This window comes from Lepisosteus platostomus, chromosome 6, assembly GCF_059453375.1.
Source record: "Lepisosteus platostomus isolate fLepPlt1 chromosome 6, fLepPlt1.hap1, whole genome shotgun sequence".
NCBI lineage: Eukaryota > Metazoa > Chordata > Actinopteri > Semionotiformes > Lepisosteidae > Lepisosteus > Lepisosteus platostomus.
Genome location: NC_142616.1, coordinates 60,951,502 through 60,977,719, shown reverse-complemented (window position 1 = coordinate 60,977,719; position 26,218 = coordinate 60,951,502). Strand labels below are relative to the sequence as shown.

The 26,218-nt window shown below is 38.2% G+C and overlaps 1 protein-coding gene across 1 annotated transcript in view; it reads right to left on the bottom strand.

The window, feature by feature from the left end:
• plxnb1b (plexin b1b) overlaps positions 1-19,558 on the bottom strand; it is a 129,692-nt gene extending 110,134 nt beyond the window's left edge. The window contains exon 1 of the mRNA XM_088636722.1: positions 19,121-19,558. The gene's annotated coding sequence lies outside the window, so the exon portion shown is untranslated. The remainder of the gene's footprint in view (positions 1-19,120) is intronic.
• Between the last annotated feature and the right edge of the window lie 6,660 nt (positions 19,559-26,218).

Below are 26,218 nucleotides of genomic sequence, written 5' to 3'. Positions count from 1 at the left end.
GGCAGCTTTCAAGACTGGTAGTTTGGTGCACAGTTTAAGAAAACTAATTTAAAAAGCTATTGTCTCTTGATTAAAGGTTTGAAACACAAAATTCAAAAGCGCAGCTGGCCAATGGGGGTGGCACTGGGGCACCGTGGTTAACTTTGCTGTCACACAGGGCAGGGGCCTGGGTTCCATTCTAGAGCTGTGTGGAGTTTGTATGTCCTCTCTGCGTTCACGTAGGTTTTGATGGAGTGCTCTGTATTCCTCCCACAGTCTAAAGACATACTGGCAGGGTAATCGGCTTCTGGGAAAACTGGCCCTGGTATGAGTGTGTGTACATCTGCCCTGCAGAGGACTTGTGTCCCTGCCGGGTCATACCCTGCCTTTAAGCTTATATTGCTGGGATATTTTGTTATGTTTTCATAACTTGATGTTTTTTTAAAAAAATGTAAATCTTTTTCTAACACTGCAAAAAACGGTTTTGTTTTGTTAACTGATCTGTTACCAAAACAGCACTGACCGGTTAAAAAAAGACTCCAGAATTATAGATCTACAGAGGCTTCAAATAAGTAAGCATTCCTATGGTTGATTACTGCAATAACGCAATTAATGATTTCAATAACATTTTATCTGTTGAGCTCTGTTGAAAATGTATAATTCTTGATTATATTACAGTTATTATCCTCCTTACAATTTGAGATGGTAAAGAAACTGAAATATACTGAAGGGACCTTCCATCTGGAATGAGCAACGTTGGCATGTGCAAAATAAACAATATGGGCAAAATATGATTATTGCTAAAAAGTTAATTGAGTCTGTTCCAAATTGTATTTATGACATATCTGGGGAAGTATTTAGCATCCTCCACATAGGAAAGATAAACTATTATACTGAATTTCTAAAAAAGCACACAACACTTGCTAATTACTGTATGTTAGTTAAATATTAACTTTTAAATACACAAGGAAACAACTTCTGAAAGTTTTATATCCTATTTATATTCTAGCCCTTATAGAATCTTGCTTTGGAGACACAGTAAATTAACATATCAACATACATTTCATTAATTCTCTATTTTAACCCTCATGTCAATAGGGTTTTGTTTCAACACTACCCGTGCTGGTGTTAAATCAAATTACCAACTCAGGAAAAATAAAACTAACATTTGGGACTTGTTTTATTAAAGAAAAGAAATTCATAATAATATTTGCCACAGCATTCTTTGAGAAACATGGAAAGTGTTTATTCAAGTATCACTAGAAAAAACACTGCCACTATTCATTTGTTTATATTCTGCCTTGCATAAAGCTCTTGCTGACAATCTGAACCATATTACAAGAAAAAAGGAATATGTTTGTAATTCAGAGTTAATTTGATTTTTTCTGCTCTATGGATTTTTAAAAATACTCTTTTGCTGATTATGTATTTTCAGGTTCTTCTGTTCTTTTCTGCTCTTCTTATTTTTCTAACATAAGTGTTTTTATACAGTAAATATTTCCCTAGATGTAGTCTGGCACACTTTCCATGCTATAATCCAACTTTGAACAGCAAATTCAACATAAAATCAAGATTAAAACCCTTTTTGACAAAGTCTTGCCACAGCAGACAAGCATGGGTTATGAGGGGCCTGATCCAAATGTTAAAATAAACAGGAAAAAACGAGAGATTTTTCTCCCTGCTGAAATCACTTCCAATGTCAGAAAACTTCAAAACATAACATTTAAACGCATGCACATGAGGCAAGAGACTATGAGAGTGTAAGATTATCTCCATTGTACCTTCTTAGTTCACTAAGATTGGCAAAAAGAAAATCAGTGAACACTTGCTTGACAGTAACATGACAGCGTCACTTGACATTTTTACGGAAGGAATTTTAATGACCGTGTTTCAGATACTTTACATTTCTCAGCTGCAATCTACAGTGGTCTTGCAGTGGACATGCTTTTTACCAACAAAGCATCTTGTGTTTATCTGGTGCTTCCCCATGAGCATATCCTTGTCATAACCCACCACAGAGCTCAAATGCACAAAAAAAAGACTTAAAAGACTAAACAACACATGAACTTTGAACAGCCCATTAAGTACCACATCATATCGCCTCTCCTTTTCTGTTCTTATTTTATTTTGAGTGCCTTTGTCTTGTTTCTCTCCTGTTGTTTTGGGATAGATGTATTTGACAATGAAAATCCATGTTTTCCAGGGTTAATCAGGAAATGTAGTGGTGAAGTAAAATTGTGTATTCCCCAACACCAGTAATGTTTGGAGTTTTGCCCAAGACCAGCAGACTAACAAAATTACAGACTAATATCCTAGCTCTTACCACCTTGCACCATCATGGCCCCACACATACAAACTAAATTAATCTTTTATGCTATTCAAAACTGGAGAAAGCAAAATACACTCTCAGGAGTTCCAGGGAAAAGTTCCTCAAGACACGACAGCCTTTCTTACACCTGTCAATCCACTTAAACTGACTGCGGTCTCATAGCTACATAAGGTATCGCAACGGGTATTGCTATAAATAAAAAGTGTATTTCTTCCCACACACTTTTTTCCTAATCTGCTGTGTGTTTGATACGCATTGTGTTGTAGTTTATGTACCAAAAAATAAAAAAAGATGCATTGGGAACATTTGGTGAAAGGAACAAACTTAATGATTTACTTGTATGGCTCCATGTGTCTGGAACCATTGTGAACGTCCTGTGCTGGAAATATCCATGTTGGAAACACTTTTATCACCGGGTTTTACAGAGCACAAAAATGGAGACTTGCGTAAAAATAGATTATACAAGGGGTAATGAAAATATTACTGCAATGTAACACATGAAAATTATGAGCAACTAGTCCAATTTAACGAACTGTTCCCTTTCACATAGAAAAAAAACACTGATTTACTGAACAGTTTTAAACTTAATGCAACATTTCATAGCAAATTAATAAAAACATTCCGTGCACTGTGATGAAAAAAGATTTCTTCCACAAACATGGGATAATAAGCCGGAAAATACAGTTAACAAGCCTTCGGTACTACATTCATGCCTTATCACACATTTTCAGGGTCATGAAGGACATGTTGTTTCTCACTATAACTTCCCCCACACATCACCTGTTACTAAGAGGCAGCAGGAGCAGAAGTAGAATCTTTATGTCTTGTTTAGGCGAGGAAAAAGGGGTATCTCACTTTCCCCTTTTAGGGGTCCCCTCCGCCCAGCTGGAGTGAAACACAGGCACTGTTCATTTCTCCAGATTAACGCTGCCCGGGTATGTGGGTGGAAAAGCTTATTCTTGGTAAGCAAAACACTTGAGCCCGCCGTTAATAAAAAGGGTTATTTATGAAGCTGTTCAGGTTGGCAAACACACAGAGCTGCAGTTTATCATTTCAGCCTCCTTAACAGGCGAACATGCCAGCTTCAACTTCCAAATGCCAGGAGACCGAACATGCTGAGAGACAAGGAAAGGGACAGAGCTCTAGGTGTTAGGGGAAGCTGTCAAAGTCTGAGCAATTCTTCAACAGCAAGGGGTCCTCCCCAAGGCATTTACTAGGTAAACCTTAGCAAAAAATCAATGAGCATTTAAAACTAGTCCATGAATATGCTTTATTTTTGTTGGTTAAAAGAATTTACAAGGAATTTGCATTATTTTAATAAGAATCACTAAAGATATGCTAATGCTTTCAGAAAACATATAGCCTGACTATTAAACTAGGGTATATATGCTGGTTTTTGTTCCAGACAGGCTCTATACTTAATTTAATATTTAATTAACCAAAATGGGTTGACTGGACCTTATGCAAGTTTTTTTTTGTAATTTAAAAATGTAAGAGTTTGGAAATTATTAATGAAATACAATAGTCATAAGGCAACCTCCATCATGTTTAGAACCTGGAAACAACTGGAGAGTTTAAATTCATCGGATTATGATGTCAGTTAAGGGCTCAATTGCTTAACCAATAAATCAGCTGGAATGAACATGGGCAGGTGTGTGGGTCATCAGGACCAGTGCCGGGAAGTCCGGCAATGCAGAGATATTACCAGGCACATGTTTGTTTATATCCATAACAGATTCTGATTTTCTAATATACATACGTGGAGTGGATGGGCACATTCAGCACAATTGCTTTGATTCACAGATGACATTAAACCAGGAATGTTATATCAACATTTTGGCAGCAGCAAAGGAAATCCAAAAGCTTTAGGAACGGATCCCAGGAGTGGGCTAAGCTATGGAGATTTTTTTTTTCTTAACACAAATAAGCAGTCAACAAGAATGTACAGTCTAAATATCAAATGGGTGGTATGAAAGCAGGGTAGAAGTGTTTTTGTTTTGGCTCAAAGTCCTCTTCCAAATCTGTGAAAACAACCTAAACAGCCAACACAAACCTCCAATACACTGTAAAATGGTACAAGGCAGGTTAAGGTAAAAGTATAAAGCTCTGACAAATATGGGACATCCAGATCACGACGTCAAAAGCCAATTCTTACCAGGGCATCAAGTCAATGAGTAGATGGCAATATAAAAAAGAACTAAAAAGTGTGACCCACTTTGATGGTAAGCAAATTGAACTAACTGGACTTTAGTCAGATCTGTTATTAGAAATGAAAGGCAGCAGAAGTTCCAAACCAATGCCCCAGTATGGGCAGGGGGCACTGTGATGTAGGAGGTGCTATCCTTCAGATGTTAAACAGAAGTCCTCACTGCTTTGTCATTAAAGATCCCCTGGCATGGTTCATAAGAACAGGGGGTATCAACCTGCATTTCATGGTCAAATGCCACCTTTGTCCTGCATGATCTAGCCTACGAATATTTACCTATTAATGCACTTGATTGGCTCATTTCTCACTTCTGCAGTTGTGCATGAGGTGGGCCTCTTCCTTAATGTAAAGTACCCTGGGATCCTTGAAGATCAAAAGCTCTATACAAACGCAAGGGATCATTCCTTTTCATTATTAAAGCAAAGAGGGCTGTGGTAAGATTATAACTGGGGGAAAATTAAGCTTTATGATTACCACACATCAAGTGGCACATTGTTTGCCAGTGTTTTATAAATGTATTAAAGAAACAATGTTATGCAGATTCACCAAAACTCCACTTGATTATCTCTTTCTTAGCTACTATGTAATTAGCACTTAGGATATAAGTTTATCATAAGGATCCCCAGCTGTTACCATTCATTTACCCAAACATTATAGCTCCAAAAGCAGACTACGAAGTGGTTTTTCTATAATGGAATTTTAACAAATCGATTCAAAACGCAGTTAAACAAAACTTGACTTTAATTCTACAAAGTCAGATGGAGTGGAAAAGCCCAAATAAAACCCTGCCATTTTTCCAAGCATCTAAAAATATGTACTATATTTATATGAAATCTGTTTTAGGATTAGGAGAATCTAAAAAAGAATGCATGAAAATAATAAACTGCGTGAGAGTACAAATTAATTCAAATTTGTTGAGCAAACATTTGGCGTGGCTGAGACAAATACACCCTCCCTTGGCCCCCAACCCCTACCTAAAAAACCTTTTCCCATCTACCATTCACTTTCAGTGCCATAGCAACCCTCTCTCCCAAGAAGAAACACTTCCCCCTTGTTTCAGGGTGAGTGCCCTGCCTGGCTTTAGAAACTCGGGAAGCCATTTCCAAAACCAAAGAAGCCACTTGAGAGATTCCAGGCTTCAACTTAGCAACAGCTAGGTCTCTCAGCCAGCTCAAAAACCTAAGCAAAACTGCTATTCCCTGACCTCTAAGAACTGCTCATCTTCCTTTCTAACAGAACAGACATGACATTCATGAAACAGCGACCCAAATCTTAAAGCCATTTGAGTTAACATACCTCAGTGGTACACACATCTACAAACGTCAGGGGCATCCCCCATACAAACAAGTCAGTCACACTGGGGTAAATCGGTTAATTTCTTTTAAAAATGCTTTACCACTTTCAACCATGCTGACGCACCCATACCCCTGAAACACAGAACTGACACTCTTCCAAAAAGATCAAGGACAAAAACAAACATGTGAAGAGGAAATAAAAGTACACAAAATATGCCCCCTGCCAAATTTCGAAACCTCTAGTTCAAGTTTCCTTAAGTTCAAGTACCCTTTTTGGCCTGGAAACTGGAGCTGCCCCCAGTGCAAGAATGCATCGTGCGGCAACAGCTGTTCTTCGATTGAATGATGGGATAGCACTCAGAATATTTCCATCTCATTCCCTTCACCCCCCTCGCCCCCTGACTCCAACCTCCCCCCATCCCCTCTCTCTCGTTCACCCGCCTATTCACCCTCATATCTAACAAAAGGAACAAAAGAGGCTTGGCTTCTTTTTTTTCCTCCCCTCACTGAGGGGGCTCAGCCTCAAGAATAGAAGACAGGAACACCACACAGAATGCTTTCAGCAGAGCATGGGCTGCAAAGACATTGTCCCAGTGTGCACACGGGAGCTGCATCACACACCCACACTTAAATTTATAATCTCGTACTGTATGACACTAATTGCCCTACCGCCAAACAAGAAACTTCCATCTCAAAGACTGTTAAGCTATAAAAGAGTATTACAATATTCCCATGCCCTTTGTGTGCAAAGAACCAAACAACTCATGTTTATTTACTCTCAGTTTAGTTTCCTTATTTTTGGGTAAGGTCTGCCTTTCTTCAACATGTCGGGTGATACTATCTGCTTATAAAAGGTTAGAAATTATACCGCCCTATATTGCCTTCTCCGAGGACCAGTGATAAATGACTGAAGTTGAAAATACTTCCTTTAAGAAACAAGGCAGCACCAAGCAAGCTTTGTGTAAGCCACTTGTTGACACCATTTACTCACAAACACCACTACATGAAAGCTTAAAGAAGTGTCTCATAACAATGGTTAAACCAATAGAAGAAGGAGGCCTGGAACTGTGGGCCTGCAGGATTGTATGGGCCTTTGTATTCAGCCATTTGTTGTTTTTTATTCACTTTAGGCTGTGACAAAAGAGAATCCTCCTCCTCTTACATTTTTCCCCCTCCACCATCCCCCTAAAATCAGTTGTTTCATTTATATATCCACCTTCATGATGCCTTGTGGTTAAATGCCACAGATCTCACAAGAGGACAGTTGGGTATGTTGCACCTCTCCAGTTCGCTAAACTCTGGCTCTGTGCAGGGAGATGCAGAGCCACATTTCACTTAGAAGGGACAACACAACAGTTTAACATCTGTCATGTCAGTAAGGTGAGAATTGAACTCCATGTCCCCTTTAGAGTCCAAAAGCTGACATGCTCTCCTTTGTACTGCAAGGCAAGTGCCCGGCCTCTAAAAATACAACAAAACGAGAGACTTTTGGATCAGTTTCTTGGAAACGTAGCCCCATGGGAAATATGAGAAGAAATGAACAGGTGGATTCATTGTTAGTTTTATGTTAAAGTGAAACAGCCACTTGTAGAAACTCTCTCAGATCTCTGGTAAAAGATAGCAGCCCCATCCATCTCAAAACACTCATTCATGAACCTATATACTAATAAAACAAAGCAGATAGGAAATGTTTCGCCAATCTTCTTTAGCAGTGCAGCCAAACTGAATTTTCAGATTTTTCTTCAAAACTAGAAAATTACTGGTTACTTCAATGAGAACCAAAGTAATTTTACACAGATAATTATTTTAAGCATCTGAGGTTTTATGTTCACAGCCACTTAAAGCACCTTCGTTTCTAGTCTAAACCTTCATTTAGCTTAATTCAGCTCTTCTCTAAACAGTGATTTTATACTGTGAAACCACCACTCCAGCAGCCTAACATTGTAGATAAAAAATGTATTGTAAGCAGGCTAAGCATATCGGGAGCTTTTTCAAGAAAAAAAAGAATGTAAGGAACAGGAAAGGAACAGGTTTCATAATTGAAACTTTTTTGGCAGTCTTACATAGAGTAAATGTAGTTTCGCTTGAGTATTAGACACATATGAAATTATTAAATTAGGTATGAAGAGAGGTAACAGCAACTCAACTGAATATTGCAAATTCCCAAGTGAGTCTTTTAACAACACAGACTAAAACTAGATTTCCATCCCATACAAGGTTTGCACCTGGTTCTTGCTTTGTAATAAAATTACATTTTAAAATGTCTCAGAATATTTTCTAGATTCATCTTTAATAAGAGCACATTCCCCCAGAGGGAATATATAATTTTGTAATGTGAGGAGTTTGCAGCATAGTTGCACAAAGCACTATATGAATAGGCCCCCTCTATCTTTACTTCCAGAGCTCTTCAACTGAAAACTGGAGAGAAGTATATTATATCCCAGTAGGAATCTGTACTGCAGCATTTATTGTTTTGAGGTGTCGAATCACAAACAAAGCCATCCAGCTGATGAATGACCCAGCGGCGCATACAGTCATTAAAAGCTTTGAAGTACATGTTCATTAGATCTAGCCAAGCTGCTGAAAACCCTTTTGTTTTTTTCTGAAAATTAAATTAGATTCCGGAGGCATTAACCCAGCAAATTTAAAATAAAGTTATCGTGTGGCCAGGCAATGTAGTCAGACAGGGATAAACATAACATATGACCCACTAACATGAGAATGACTGGCCTGTACACTTTATTTTTACACTGTAATCCCCAAAAAGCAGCAAAAGAGCTACACAGAACCAGTTAGAGGGCTGACTCAGCTTTCATTAATGCAGTTTGTATAAAACACAAGTTTAGGGGAAAGTCAGATTCTGATCTTGCCCATTTACACTCTCTTGTGTATAAATCACTCTATCTGAGTAAACATTTTGTAAACATACTATATATATTTATACTAAATATACTAAACATAGTTTAGTTAGAACCCACTACACATCTTTATCCGATCCCTTGCACCACTTGGTCTCTTCCTTCACTCTTGCAGTTTCTACCTGACTCATTCCTCATTAAGGAAAAGACGGATCCTGTCAGCCTTCTTCCTACAGCTAAGCTCCTGTTTCCTTAGCCTCAGGCCAGTAACACCACAAAATTCTACTACTCTCCATAACCCACGGGTTAGGATTTGAACCACTCAAATAAAGGACTAATGCTGTAGGGACCTTAACAACAAAACTGGATGGTAGAAGGCAAGGAGCTGAACCTTCAGCTGACCCCTGCTAAAGAGGTGGCTTATATTGGATGGGTTATTATATCCAGGCTTCCCAAAAATAAATCAAAACTTCAACCCATTCATCCATTCATTTACAGAAAGCTACTTATTCCTGTTAAGAATCTTGGAAGAATAAGTCAGGACTACACATTTGACAGAATGCTAGCACATTGTGGGTCTCTCACACACACAAGTACAATTTAGAGACACTTGCTAACCTGGCTACCATATCTTTATAATCGGGGAAGGACCTGGAGCACCCAGCATAAACCCACACAAACACAGGAAAAACATACAATCTCCTCAAAGAAAGCCCCCAGAATCCCAGATCTCCAATTCCCAATTCCAGAATCAAACCCAGATCCCAAGAGCTGTGAGGAGACATACTACTATGCCAGCAGTTTTGTGGATGTTAGTTCTCAATGAACTTTTAAGATCTATTGTTCAATTTTGTGGATCAATACAGTACAAGCAGCTAAAGAAACAAGGCAGGCTGAATGTCCTGTTCCTCTCTGCATCTTTTTCACACTAAATTAAATTTTTATGTCTCGATCTTAACCACCAAGCTTTCAGGCTAGATAAAAACCCACAATTTGACACCACTGGCAGGACTACAACTGTAAGGCACAGTCATTATGTCTGGCCGAGACAAACTTTGTTCTTTTTGAATCCGAATTTGCTGTGACAGACTTCATTCATCAGCCTCTTCTCTTGACCTTTCATTCATTGAAGGAAAACATCTCTGAAAATTTTAAACAAGTTCATGTTCACCAGAAAAGTTACTTCTAGATGAGCCAAAAACATAGCTGGACTTTACACAGCTGAGGTTTAAACATGCCTAATTTTTAAAATTTGTAATTGAATTCTGGGCAGCTTGGTATGAAACCATTCTTGGATGGAAAAAATGAAGTGAACTGGCATTCTGTCAAATATGTGAATGACTTTAGCACAAGCAACAATTACAATAATTCATAAACATTTCTGACCGAGAACTGTAAGGAAGGTATGTCAAGTTTGTCTGCTCAAGCATTTGATTTGGCCAAACACTCAGCCTTTCCTAATACAGCAAAGTTGTGTTGGTGCTTCATTTATAGAAAACAAATGCAAACATGCACAATTTCTACTACTGATTTAGTCTAATTAAATGCTATGTGAAAGTACTGAGCTCTGAGTGCCAATTATATTATAAAAAGGTTGTTTTTAAGAAGTGTGCTTCAGAGTCATACTTCAGAGTCAATTCAATTTAAACGTCATTTATGTATTTTGCTGAAACCAAACAGAAAATGACCTGGATTACTAGACGGGGCTCCAGCACAATATGGTCTCAGCTGCAATGAAAATCTGCTTAAGAAACCCTGGGTCCACTTTATTCTGCTGTTGAACTGCTTCTGATAGGCTTGTGGGGCCTTTGGCTGGTAATTAATGAAACAAATCAACTCTGAAACTCTCTCAGACAAGCACAGTGCCTGCCTGTTCTCTGCCAGCTACACAAAGGAGGCTCAGAAAAAGGGAGAAAATTAAATTTCGCCAACAGAATCGAAGTGCAGATGAAGCTCATGGCTTTTGCCACGTTGTGGAATTGCCCAAGGTAGTTCCATCACCTTGTCTTTGCTGGCATTTTTCTCATTCCTCACAGCAAAACATTTTTTATGCACTGTATTCAATTTAAGAAATGCCACGAGATCCAAAATCTAATTTTCAAGGGAGTTCTGAGGCAACACAGTAAGGCTTTCCAAAAAGTAATATAAGAAAGATTATTGCAGTCCACAGAGAATGTGAACCGTCTCTTGAATTAAGACTGAAGCCGACAGTCCCATATGGTTACCGTAACAAAATAAAAAAAAAACATCTTCAAGATCTGTTATCTTAAATATAACATTCTGGGACACATGTGAGAAAGGTTTATAACTACTCTGTATTATATTTGAGACCTACCAACTGTGCTGTTAGCCCAACTGGTATACTGGACCTTGTTCAGAAAATTCAAAAAGAAAAGTAGGATGCATCAAAATAAAGATTACCGCAATCTCACACTTTCAACAGTTTTCACATTAATGAACAATTAAATTACCCCCCCCCCGTATAGAATATTTCCCAAAGCAATCCAGCATACAAAATAAATGAAGACTTATGTAGAGATATTTACATATAAGGGGAAATGAGGTAGAACTGAGAACGTTATCTACCTTAAGGTAAATTGTAGACCAGAGATTATCAACATTCCTTAGGAAAAGACCATCTCAAAGATTTGTCTTTTTATCTGATATTTAACTTAGATAACCTTTGAATTTAAAACAGATTTAAATTTCCATGGGAAAATAAATGTTACTATATGTACAATGCTACTTTCGTATCAGAAGAATGAATACATTTAAAAATCTATTTCCTGCTTAAAATGCAAAGGTGTGGGGAGATATCAGCTGATCAAGTCTAACCTAAAATATTTTCAACACAATTTTACATTTTCTAAACCATTTTGTCCTATACCTCCACAAATATTTTTTTTGTGTCTGAGTTTTCCTGTGAACCTAAATGAGAAAATGGCCAATGTACTCTACAAAGGAATGCTCAACAGGAATGCCCAAGCCTACTCCTTCAGGGCTGAACGCCAGCAGTTTTATAAGAACCTTACAATCAGCTAAGGTTCTTTTCACCTGGTTCATTCCGAGAGCAACCAAGCTAAGTTCAAAACAGCAACAAACTCCATTGCTAAAAAACAAATAGGTTTAAGTTTACTTTGGTTTAGCACCGATTGATCTTTGACTACTTGACATTCTTTACATGTTCTCAAAATATCCCTGTTCTACTTACAAGTAACACTTGTTTTTTACCTTTGCACTGTCCAAATTATCATTCTGCAGAAGCAGCAGGGTAAGCCCCACAGATATCTTTATAATAGCACTTCATTCCACATCAGGATTCGCTTCCTGTTTCCTTAAAAGCATCTGTTACTTCATGTTATCTGCCATAGTCCTTCCTGGTGTAGTGGTGACCATTCCCCGCAGCATTTTTTTTTCTCACATACTCCCAAAGATCAGAGCATATGAACACAATGTCATCATAATTCTGCTGCACACCAAGTTACACCACGAGCAGTCACAGGTGATTTTAGGGTTCACAGCTCCGAAGGGAAAGCATTTCAACCTCCTCTTTGAAGTTCATAAATGGTTACCTTCTTTTACTATTGGCTCAGCATTTGAACTTTTATGGATGAAATTCGAGATGGTTATTTCTCCAGACAGGGTGGTTTCAGTAGTTCCATGGGCCTTTTCTGTGGGAAAATAAACTTGTGGGTTCCCAGTCTTCAGTGCAAAGACCTCAAATTTAGTTGTAATTCAGGACAACCCTGTTCTTGGAGAGACTCAATGATGAAACAAGCAAGTGTTTTTCAGACCAATTGCAAGTGTTTGATCCATTTAGCCCACAATTTGCACAAACGTTAGTTCTTGAGGACTGCACTGTATGGACATTCTTTCCCACCAAATGATTTTTTATTCATAAACTAAACAAAATTGAATTATCCTGGGCCTTTATAATTACTACTGATCTGTGAATCACCATGACCTGCTATAAGAAGCAGACACAAAGCAAAGTGATGGTTGCTGTCTTACACCTAGTCATACATGCTGGTCAAATTTCCCTGGCAGTAGAAGAGGCATCCCACTGTAAAAAAAAACAAAGAGCTTGTTGATGCGCCACTTTGATGGACTGTCATCATCTATTGCAGCTTTTTGCAAGGTAGCAGTTTGTCTGATTACATGACATCAGCTGCCCCCTGCCTTTCTGAAGTGTAGCCCATGTGTGAAAAGATCAAGCCAACAGGAAAATTCAGAGGGAAATTATCTTGACACCTGTGACAGATGTGGTGCTTTGATGACTGTTCAAATGGTTTAGTTGATGTTGATTTTGACATTCACTGATAAAGTTTAGGGGATGCTGAGATGCACATCCTGCAATACACACTTATTTGGCTCACAGTACTGATAGCAAGTAAATGCAAGAGCAAAAAAAGCTTTGATTCTTCCCCATCCTTCCTTCGGCATCCAGGTTCTTTTAAATTGAAAGTTATCATCTACTTACTGTAGCGGAGCAAAACTCAACCCAGTACCCTTCCAGCTCATTTTTTTCTATAATATACAGATTCTTCAACATTTTCCTGATCATCAGAACACTCGGTGCAACAAATAAGGTAGTTAAGATTATAGGAAGGTTTGCAACAAAGCAACCTCGGCTCTCTGAAAGCAACTCTCGCACTTGTTCAGAATAGAAAACCTCCTAGTGAGCTTCTCCGACAGTCATAGCGCCCTGGATTACTAATCCTAAACCTGCCCCTGATGGCAACTGAGCACTGCCTCTAGGGAAATCACAGTCACAGTCCGCTAATAACAAAATCCAGGCTCAAAGCAGAAAAGTGTGGGTCATAGAGTTCTACCTATGCTCCAGTTGAGCGCCATTACTGATAGAGCTACTGTCGAGCCCCAGACAACACAATACCACCAGAGAATTTTTGTAGGAAATTCGAGAAGAAATAAATTATCCTATTGGGAAAGCATTGCATAGCACACCGTGCAGGGCACACCTGTTTGTCTCAGTCACCGTTCAGAAACTGAGGCTATACTATTAGCTTGTGAAAATAAATCAGACACAACAGAAGACAAGGCTACAGAATGTGCATTTGCAGAACAGGTAAAGATATAGTTTTGATTGTGTGGCTTCCCACAAACCATATCCAGTAACATATACAGAACACCCATCTGACATACTGCATGACTTTGGAAATATGTTAATCGACATCGAGTGAGGTGCACTTTGAAACTCAATCACCCTGAGGCTGTTCCATATGCTGCTAACCATCTGCATCCAGCAGTCATCCCCTTAAAGGCAGAAACAAACCTCAGTTCCTCTCAATTTCATATAATTCTTACAGTCAGCAAATTAAGAACGGAAGAATTAATCTTGTGGGGAAAAAAAAAATCTGTAGGAGAGCTGCTTACACATGAGATTGACAAATTTGATTCCAGAGGAACCAGTCAGCAGGAGCAAGAAATAAAAATGGAAGGAAATAAAGTGCCTGACAGCCGATCAAGGTTAAATCGAGGCAGCAACTGGAGAAATACAGTCAAGAAATCTATGCACTTTCCGCAAGAAAAACATAAGCTTGGTATTATATGCAAGCCTGTAAGTCTAAGCAATTACATAGTTTGGGTTATGTAACAGCATTAAAAAGATCATTGCTGTATATAAGAAAATAACTATTAAATGGATCTTTGATTCCTCTTTATTTTGAATATTATCCAACTCAAAGTCACTGTATATCAAAACTGATACTGAAGCCGGATGATTGAATTTAAATTAAATGCACCTGAAAGACAACACGTCAAAGCCCCTCAAAAGATACACAGTAATGTTCTTATAAACTTCAGTTGGAAATAAGAATCATTTAGCAAATACCTACAAATGTGCCCTTTTCCACAATTTCCCGTTGAATTCAATATCGCCATAAAGGCCCACCAACAAGTTCTCTTGGGTGTTCTCAGAGAGAAATCAGGTTCAGATTTTCAGAAGGAGAGGTTCAGTAGATGAATAAATTCTAGAGCTATTTTAAGATAAATAGGAGGAAGTAGTATCTGTTACCAGATAAACTGTTTGTTGACTGCCTGCTGTATCTAAAGATACAATATTCCCAGTTATTTCTCTCCTAAACAGCAATCATACCATGATCGAGAAACAAATAGAAAAGTAGAAAAGTTTACATGTGAATTAAAAGAATATAACCACTTCATCCTTAAATTAAAGGAAATAAGTACTGAATAATTCAAAATTCAAAACTACCAGAGTCATACCGAAAGCTTTCAGTCTATGCTGAAAATATCATGGTTCACAAAAAAACGTATACTGTATTGCTAGTTTTCTAGAATGAACAATTATATATAGTGCCCTCCAAAAGTGTTCTTACTTTGTGGTTCCAACATTACAGTCAAGCGATTTGTATTTGTGATCACAATGAGCACAATACAGCATATGCTTTGGATAAGTCCATTTATGCATGTTATCATATTAGAAACAAAAGCATACTTTGGGTCCAACCTAGTGATTTTAAGTGACCACAAGTATAATCTTTAAGCACATTACAGGGTAAAAGTCTGTTATTGGTTGCATATCTCTTTGAGGCAACAGTGGCATTACGTCTGTGAGCCACTGAACTTACCAGAATTTGTGAAATCATTTCAGAAGCTTTGCCAAGCCTTTGCAGCAGTTCTTTAAGTTTGAGGTACTGCCCATTTTTGTGTAGTTCAGACAGCACGTAAATTGGATTTATATCACTTTAACAGTGGTAAGATTTCCCATGTTTTTTCTCCTGATGAACTCCTTGGAAGCATTGGCTGTATGTTTTGGGTCATTGTCATGCTGCATGGATGGTGAAGCCCATCCCATTTAAAAAAAAAAGTTTCTGTGGACTTCATAATTCATTCTGCTGTTGCCATCATTAGCTACATCATCAATAAAGAGGAGTGAGACAGTTCCAGAGGCGGTCATGCATGTCCAGGCCATGACATGACATGACCTCCACCATGCTTCACAGATGAGGTGGAGTAGTTTGGAGCTTCTACAGCTCCTTTCTTTCTCCACACTTTAATCTTTTCCCACACTTTAGTTAAGGATTATGTTAGTCTTATCTCTCTATAAAACTGTTGCAAAACTCCCCTGGCTCTTCTCTGTACTTCTGAGCAAATTCTGATATGGCTTTTCTGTTCTTGGTGGTGATGAGAGGTTTACATCTTGCAGAGTTGGCTTTATAACTTAGTTGTTTCAGTCTTCTGCAAACTGTGGATTTTAGTACCTTGATCCCTAACCTCCAGGGTATTTTGGTGATTTCACCAACATTTGTTTTGCCTTCCCTGAGAAAGTTTTGGGCACCAACTGCAGACATTTTTCTTCGTCAACCTATTTTGGGTTCATTTGTAATTATACTTGTGCTTTAATTCCAAATTGATGAATTTGGTGTGTCCAGTTTATGTGCTGTGGTTCTGATTTAACTTTCTCTTCTTTTAGCTTCAGAATTGAGATTTTGTTTAACTGAAAGGTCTTTGGTTTTCAGTTTGACTTTACACTACGGACTACAAACACTGAAATTAAAGAAGTTTGATTATTTTTATGACTCTAATAGCCCAACAAAAAAACACCTGACCAACAAGAAGTAACTGCCAGCAAACTCTACCGACATATGTGCTACTGCAAAATAGAGGTTTAACACTAGCAATATTAGTTTAAATCGATCCAACAGGGAAGAACCAAATTCACTTTTATTAAAATAAAACATACAGAAGTTTTTTTTCATGAAAAATGAAATGAGACCATAGTTAAAATTCCAGTTTGGACTCCTTCCCTCCTTTTGGCAGGGTTTATAACTGTACACATATGGGCATTGATTCGGAGAAACATTTCATTTGCAAGTGTCTGACTTTACTTCTCCGCCAGAACACATACATCCTGGCTACAGTACATAGATGCAGAAACTTTCTTAGAAAAGGGAGACCATGCAGAGCTGCCATTACAGATATGAGTAAACATTCAAGGGAAGATGGCTATCTTTTCAGGAATCCAAATATATTAGTTACAAACCACAGAGAAGAAAAACAAGAAAAGTCACTTTAGCCTTCTGACCTTCTATACAAATTGCATTCCAAACAAAACAATATATAATGTGTTTTACCTTCATAAAGATATACTTACGTATACACTGCTGAACTATCAATATAGTATTTAATTTCAAATTGGTCAGTTTTAGAGTGCAATGTGCCGTTATTAAATTAGTTAATCATAGTTTGGCTTAATTTTCCTAATTTAACACAAAACGTAGCTGAATTTAAACACTTATCATTAATGCTTATTGGATTTCATATTTGCAGCAGTTTTTAACAGGTCAATTTCTCATAATTTTTTGGAAAGATACCAATTAAAGAGTACCCATACCACTACTAGGTACTACATATACCTGCAACTCTTCATGCTGATATATTGATTTATTTTCTCAATCCAGAATCTACTTCTCTTATTACCACCTTGTAGCCTGATATTGTCAGAAGCTAAGCCAAGCCTAGGTCTGGTTAGTATAGTAGAGGCATAAGGGAAACCAGGTTGCTGTAGTGACTACAGTCAGTGGACCAGTAGGTGGCACATTCCTCCCTGGACCAGCTCATCAATTTAATAATAATAAACTATTTTATATGGCTTCTCAAAGCGCTTTACAGAATGACAACAACAATAAATAAAAAGAACACACAAGATAAAACACTATTACAATAGACAGAGGAGACCGTATATGGTGGTACTAAGAAAAGCAGAGGGGTGAAGAATGGAACCAGTTATGTAAAGGCTTTTCTGAAGAAGAGGGTTTTGAGTCTGGATTTGAAGGAGTTTAGAGAGGGTGACTCTCTGATATCCTTGGGCAAAGAGTTCCAGAGCTTGGGGGCATAACAGGAGAAGGCCCTGTCACCCATAAAATGTAGAGGGGCTTGGGGGACAGTAAGGAGGGCAGAATTTGAAGAGCGGAGGTTGCGAGGTGGGGAGTAGGGCGATAATAGTTCAGACAGGTACTGAGGTGCCAAGCCACGCAGAGCCTTATAGGTGAGCATGAGGATGTTGACCAGGGACACTGTGTCACAGAAAGTACCATTCTTTAGATGAGACATTAAACTCATTGAGACATTAAGCAAAAGATTTTTAACTACTGGGTCATTAAAGATCCCATGGCACTGTGGAACAGTGTTAACACCAGGGCTTGAACGATGTGGAAACCTTAAATTTCCCCCTTCATTCAACTGTGAGGTAATATTGAATCTCTCCACCTGATCTGCGGTGTTTTGGGGCTCAGGCAGGTGCTCCCCTCCTATAAATGGAGGACTTTGGGATCCTTCAGGGTGAAAACTGCTCTTCAAAAGCAAGCAACTAACTACAATCACTTCAAATTTCATTTGGGTATAGTGCACAGTGAGTCAAATATTACACTGTCCATTCCAGTGGGGAATTTATGTAGAATTGTTTTTCTGATCGATAATAGCTATTTAGGAACATTAAAGTTTAATTCAAATGGTCATAAAATTTAAAAATATACATATATTTATTTCAAAACTATTATGAGCTTTAATGTTCATAACCTTAAATGTAAAGTATTACTGAAACCCGCTTCATGAAGTATTTGGAAAGCTTACACCTGGTTTCAGGGAAAACAGCAGAATATGCTTTTCCTAAGGCTAACTGCCTCGCCAATATTTGTCACTGAACGAAATACTGAAACTGCGCAACAGCGGCTCCTGCTGGAAGAAGTTAAAACAACATAAGTATGCTGCCGTATTCATATACCCTGACCACCCGCTGATTTTAGATCTGTAAACCACTGGTCAGCTGCAACAAGATCAAGTGGCCCCCACCCCCAATGCAAACCAGAGAGAACACACTGCAACGCTATGGGGATTTCATCATAAAAGAGGGGGTGGTATTCACAACGTTTAAGCTTTTCGCTAGTCTTTTTTTGCGGCAAATGTGTTTGTAGCATTTTCTCACAAAACCTCCGTCACAAAGTGCTAGTAAGGAAATAAACTAGAAGCGTTGTCTAGAAGTCATTAAAATTACAATACACCCTTTAACGAATATTATATTCAGTTTGGGATGTTTGCGTACGGGTTAGTGCAGGTCACAAACGTGTAATTAAAATTATATTAATGGAAAAGGTTAAAAGGCGCCTATTATGTGACAATTTCAATTCCATTCGAAAGCAAACCAGCGGTTTGAGTTCTATCAACAGACTATTATGGCTAAATATATGAGGGATGATGCAGTGATTTATCGTTACTTGAGAGATAGGTATTCCTCAGAACCGCAAGTTTGGGATCACCCATATAGTTGCAATTGCAGTTGAAAGCATCAACGTTGCTCAGAAACCCCAATCACCCAATTCACATAATTTATAGTACAGCTTTGATACGTGAGCAAATAAAGTAAAACAGCGACAAATAAAATTTAGCTCGGGAAATAACACTTTGCGTTTCTTACCTTTGTATCAGAAGTAGAAAACAAGTTTACAAATCTTATTTCCCAAACAAATGCGTCTCAGAAAGGGGATTTAATCCAGTTTCATCAGCAGCAGTGAAAAACTCGCTAACTTCCAAAGGAAAATGTATGGATCGAGATATCCCATCAACTTGTTCTCAAAGGTGGAAAAAAAAAATCCCATTCACTGATTGCCCGAAATAAAGTTTCTTCTCCCTTCACAACTCGGTTTTCAACTAAATCTGCCTGAAACGGTAGGCAAGCAGATGTTTGTATGGAGCTCACCTCTTTAAATTAAAGTACTTTGTCCAAATTCAGTACTCTCCGTGAGCGGCTGCTTTTTTAACTGTGATGGGTGCCTTCCACAGTTATCACATGTACCCGGTGAACAGTAGTGGGAATAAAGAGCGTCCGCAGGACAGATTACCTCACTTGGGCCTGCCCTCTGAACACTCAATACTTAAAGGGGCTGGCTCAAATAATTGCTCCGCAAATGCATTTACAACAGACGGGCCCCCTCAACGTTGTGTTCTCCACACATAGTTCTTAAAGGGGCAACACTTCCAGACCACAAAACTACGCACTTCAGAGCATTACAACAACACTTCATTCTGCCTGCTGCCATTCCCGATTATTAGGGTCAGGGTAATACAGAGAATGCTTTCAGAGGAAACGAATTCATTTTTTCAGCAGCACCAGGTCCCTCCACATACCATCCTGTCCAGCCCTGTAGAAATCAAAAGACTAGGGAAACGACCTCAAAGTTAAGAATGGATCATTTGTAAGCCTAAAACTTTTAATGTGCATAATTTTTAGATTTATACATACCGCAGGTTTAAACATTTAAAAAGCATGAAATACGTTTAAAATTACAGTAAAATGCTCATTAAAACATAAGGGCAAAACGCATTCAATTCTTATTACGAAAACGTAAATTACACATTAAACAACAATAAAGTTAACACCACTAAATACATCTTCGGTTTCCAGCTGATTATTACAACAAATGTTGACCCCATCTTGATGTGGGCATCACCTTTGAGGGAAATGACAGTTAAATTCACGCGATTCAATCACATTTGAATGGATATGTCACAGCAATTAAATCCCACCACATAAAACTGTCGGAAAATTCTGCTTGTGTCATGGTTTGTAATTAATGTCCTCGCAATACAGTACAGACTGGTTATAAAGTTTCCTTCGGTAATGAAGAACAAAAATATTATGTAATAAAGAAAATAGAAACGTGTGTCCATAGATAATGCTTCAACGGTACTATCTGAGCAGAACTGGAAAGAAGCTCCTTTTTGTAATTAACCCAGTCTCGGCTATAGACACCCACAACCCTTTACATAAGACAGGATATCAGTTTAACGTGCTCTTCCCTGTAGTTTCGCTTTGTGCTGATACAAGACATAAATCATTTTCAGACAGTGCATTTAAGTTATCATATAAAGGGGTGCATAATCACACAACATAGTCCCTTATGAAAACTAACCACAGTGAATTTACACTTTTTTTTACATTTCCTCTACTTCTTACACTAGTTTTCTATAACTTTCTTTCATACTGCTGTACCTTGACAGTGCTTCACTACACTATAATACTGCCAAGCTGTACTACATTACAGCGGAATATAGAACATCACCACCCCCTTTCAAAATTTGTACCTTTTGTTGTATGACACTCTGAAATGTTGTCCGATGGCAACTTTGAACGAGCTACAGGCCTTTATGGCAAAGACTGGTCAATGTGTGCACGTGACAACAATCTCACAACTGCTCCACAAAGATGGATTGTATGGGAGGGTGGCAAGAAAAAAGCCACTCTTTAAATAAAGCCACATCAAGGCTCGTTTATGTTTTGCTACAAAGCACCTTAAAAGTCTAACCTTTTGGCCGGAATGCAAAATGGTACATCTGGCGAAAACCCAATACATCTTACCATCCAAAGGACACCATTCCTACAGTAAAGCACGGTGGTGGCAGCATCCTGCTGTGGGGGTGTCTCTTCAGCTGGGACTGGGGCACTTGTCAGGATAGAAGGGAAGAAGGATGGTGGAAAATACAGGCAAATTCTTGATGAAAACTTGCAACCCTCAGCCAGGTGTCACGCCCTCTGCAGCCAGAGGGCGCTCCTTCTCTGTCCTGTCCCTAGTTTCCGGTCTGCTGTCCTTCCTGTCCCTCTCTTTCCCTTGGTCTATATATTTCCAGGTCTTGCACTCTGTCCTCGCTCAGCATTGACATTCGGATGTCCTGAGACCCGCCTAGCACCAGGGCGCCCCACGTCCGCTCCTTGAGGGCATAGGTTTCTATACGGCATTCCTGAACTCTTTGCACTAATGAGCCCGGGCCTTTTTCCCCTCTCGCCGCTACGCATATGGGTCTTTTTCCGCTCTCCTGCTCCCCACGGTTAGTCCCTTTGGACGTCCGTGACACCAGGAAGTTGAAAATGGTTCCCCTTTTGACATGACAATGACCCAAAGAACACCGCCAAAAACACCATACAGTGGCTGAAGGACAGGAAGGTGAATGTCCTTGAGTGGCCTAGTCAGAGCCCCGACTTCATTCCCATCAAAACACTTTGAAATGACTTGAAGAGGGCAGTCCATCAACCGTCACCATGCAGTTTGACTGAGCTTGAACAATTCTGTAAAGAGGAATGGGCAAATATGCCTCTCTCTAGGTGTGCAAAGTTAGTAGACATGTATCCAAACAGACTCAAGGCTGTAATTCAAGCAAAAGGTGCTTCCACCAAGTATTAACTCAGGGGAATGTTCTCTTATCTAACCCAGTTATTCTACTTTTTTTCATGAATTATTGCTTTCTTTTTTCACTTGGATGTTGCAAGGTACTGTACAATTTGTAAATAAAACTGGAAAAAGTCTGATTTTATTTATCTTCTTTTTAGGCTTTAGGGCAACCAAAGGTGAACATTTTGAAACGGGGTGGTGACTTTCTATACTCACTGTATATATTGTCAAGGGTGTGATGACCACACAGTCTTTACAGGCACGTATTACGGTAAGAAATGTTATCACAGTATAGTGCAGTCACACATTCCGAAGAGTAACAAGGACATAGAAAAGCACACATCACCTATGACCGCAAATTGTGCTTTAGCTATAACACAATATTGTCTCTGAGATAATATCTTTCCAGTTGTTCTGTGCAGCATCTGTGTACCACCTGAAGCCTGCATTTTAAGGCTGAAGTGTTGCAGGAGCAGAAATTATACAAAATCACCTGGTCCATGATGGTATATTTACAGCTGTACTTAAAGTAATGAGATAGTAAGAACAGATGCCACTGGTCCATTATTTTGTTGCATGAAATTACACTACAGAAGCTATGTTTTCTTTTTTTTTCCACTTGACCGGTGTTTAACAGCTCCTCTAGCTTCACTTTCTAACTAATGAAAGGACAGTTTGCTGAAAGGCCTGCACAATTTCCATATCCAGGGTGCGCACTGCATCAAAGCCAAAACAAAAGCAAAACCTTGCAAATCTGAGCTTTTTTCCAGTGAGGTGATCTTCTTTTTTAAATTAAGCTTTAAAGATCAATCCCTGGTGTCCTTTTCTCAGCAATGCAGATAACCCCTCTTTTTTAGCTAGTGCTCAAATTGGCTTGCATGTTTAGGAGAACTCCTATATAAGAGAGAAGGACAGAATGAAGGGTGTGAGAAAAGCCTGGAAAAAAAGAGTAGTATTTATTCATACCCTCAGTTCTAATCTGGTTCCCGTCTAAGCACAGCCCTGCATTCAGAGCAGTGTAGAGGTGCTGGGGAGGTTGTGTGAATGAGCAAGCCTGTCTGTCATTGCATGCTACATTCATACACTGAACACTACCTCATTCATTTCAGTCCAGCTCCTTGCTGGCCACACAGAATATAAACTCAACTTTTAATAGCAAGAGAGAGGCAGAGAGAAAGGGAGGGGCAAAGAGAGAGAGGAGCAGTAACAAACTGTACTTTAAAGGAGAACAGCTTTGTTTTGTGCACTTTGCCTTAGTTTCAACACTTCATTGAGTTTAAAAGTAAATGATGCATTTGTGAGAGCTGTCTTTCCAGTTTTCTACCTTAGATTATACCTAAAGTTCAGTAGGGAAAAGGCGGCATTCTGTATGCTACATCCAATGGAATTACTTCAGGAATATTGCATGACAATTTACATTTGTACTGGGCCTGTTAGCATGGAAATTGCACTTTTATTTTTGTCAGGAGTCTGCCTGGAGCACACACAAGTTTTCCAATGGACAGTTATATACAGAGATTGAAACACAGCAAAACATAATTGAATTGTAAAATACGCAGTGATGTACAGTCCTGGTTCTGAAAGTCCCACATTCAACAGATGTTTTAAGGATAGCTGTAAACAATGATGAATTAAAAAGAAACTGGTAAAGGTCAATACATTTGACAAATTAACCTTATAATTAGTTCAGGCAATGTGAGAAGCACTCAGGTGGAAATAGAGGTGATTCTGATCTAGAACTGCATTGTACCAGACTTTGAGATACTTATGGATCTTTGATCTTTGCCACCAAGAGGAGAACAATATGGGTATTCAAAGTGTCATGATGCCAGCATATTCTGTCTGCCTCTTACATGAAAATCTTAAAAAGCCTATGTACACTAACTCCTCACACATAAATAACTTGCATTTAAATAAATCTTTTTATAGACCCCTTGTACCTTTTCAAGGTAACAGAACTTGTCCAGATACTTTTGGAATAAAAACAAAGGTTTTGTCCTAAATATCCTACATAGATGACAAACACAATATTAAGGACTAAATATTTATGATCCTTTAATTCCAAAATTATGTGTGGATTATCACCTCCGGAATAATTATTCCAAAGTTATTATGGTTTGAAGCATATGCATGATGTATCATGCATTTATTTTCTGTGTCTGGGTCAGTGCAATCGATTCTTGCATTTGACACAGATTTATTTCACTAGCAAAGGCTTATTTTACAGTCCTAGTAGGGAGTTAGCTCTTTTTTTTTTTTTTTAATTTAGCTAAGTCATGTAAAAATGATCAGATTTTTTTTTCTAGAAAAGTAGCTCCCTATAATTAATACTACATCATCAGAGAGAGGTAATTGTTAAACAATTTTCAAGATCGTGCTTTGTTTTGGTATTCTGCACAGATTTTGATCAGGAAAAGGAAATTAACCAGGGAAAGGTTAAAAGGGCCAAATAATAAATGTTCAAGGCCAAAGAAGACCTTCTTTTTGTTTATAAACATATGTGTGTATAATGTATTTCGTAATCAAAGGAGCATGTGCGTTTTTAATAGATTTAATTTACCTCATTGGAACAAGAGAAAAATAAATCATCTTCAATGTAAAGTTTAGTCAATTCTGATTTCATTGAGTTTATTTCACTCAGGGACAGACAGATCTGACAATACAGCAAGGCAGCAAGAGACATTTCTGTTTTTTTTTGTACTTTTAATTTTAATTGCCGCAATGATCAAAAAAATAATACATTTGATGTGATAATGAAAGGCAAAGCTATGGATAACCCAACAGAATTGAGAAAAGACTGTTTTGATTTAAAAAAATGGAAATATATGCCCCCTGCAAGCCAAATATTAGGAACATGTATTATTGATTATGCAAATCCTCTGTACTGTAATAATAAGAACAAATATTGGTGTAATACTACATGCATGTAAAGAGCCCCTTTTTGTAGGTGTTATCAATTGGTTTTGTGAACTATTACCTGGATTTTTTTCTCAGTGTTTTCATAGGGGCCTGTGAAGTAAGCAAGATACCACATCAAGTGCTGAATCGATGTTAGAAAATTAAATCAGTAAAAAATATGAACACTCAAACTGTCAAACTGTGTGGAGAGCAGAAATGAATTAACCCCACAGTATTTGAAAGTTAATATTAGCTACAGTATGTGACCTTGTGGAATGGTATAGCAATCAATATGTTGTCCTGACCTCAATTCATGGTATAACATAGTTTTCACAGACTGGTCATATGGTCAGACAGATGATTTTCAGAGACACTGACAAATTAGACCAGTTATTTCAGTGAACGGATGTGATACTTTTTGTGCATACTGCAACTACAAAGTCAAGTCTTTATTTTAACTCAGTTCATTCATTTGAGTATGTATTGTCAGGAGAAACATAGTATAATGACCTAGAAAACAACAAAACAGATCCACTGTAACATTACAAATTGACGTTTTTTCAGTTGTACAGAGCTCTGCAGACGTATATAAGTAAACCCCCAAATTGTGGAAAATACCACATCTTGACTGTATGTCTGTATAGACACTAAGAGCACTGCATGACTGTGCAGTTGTACCAGTGCAATGTCAAGGCACCAGATAAACTCACTCTGTAGTCAGTCAGCTACAGAATCCAGAATGAATGAACAAATGTATACCAAAAGAACCCCTTTTCATTAGATTTAAATATCCTTCAGGTTTTCTCACATTTAATTATATTTAAATATTTATTTATATCCAAAAATGCCTATTTTTTTCTACAGGCCTGACAGACCTCATGTTACATGGGATTGATTATGGGTTAATCTAAAATTGTTAGAGAGGAATGATGAACATATTATTGTCTACTGATTACGCTTGTCAAAATCAACATGATGCTTTGTCTCCATCTGGTGGCTTCGGTACATAACAGCAGCCGGAATAACACACAGGGAAATACACTTTATTTTTACCTAACGCTTGTAAAGCAGTTTGCTCAAAGAGTTCTAAATGTATTGCTGAAACGTATGTTTTTGTCATGTGACTCTCGGATCGTTTCTTGGCTCTGCCACGAAGTATTAATATAATAATAAGAAACAGAAGAAGAATACAAATAAAATAAGATCAACACTATTTAAGCAATTCTGCAATGTGCAATTTACTGCCTTAATTGTGTAAAACGAATTGATAATATGACAAGTCCAGTACGAAACTATCCCGTTTGGGAATTAAAAATTCATCAAAACTGTGAAGAGTGCCAGTATGTTGCCTTCTTTAACTGAACTTAAATTAAGGGATCCATTCACGCCCAGGATACCTGCAGCATGTTACTGGAAAAAACTTTCCGATAACAAACAGAGAAGAGGTGGGA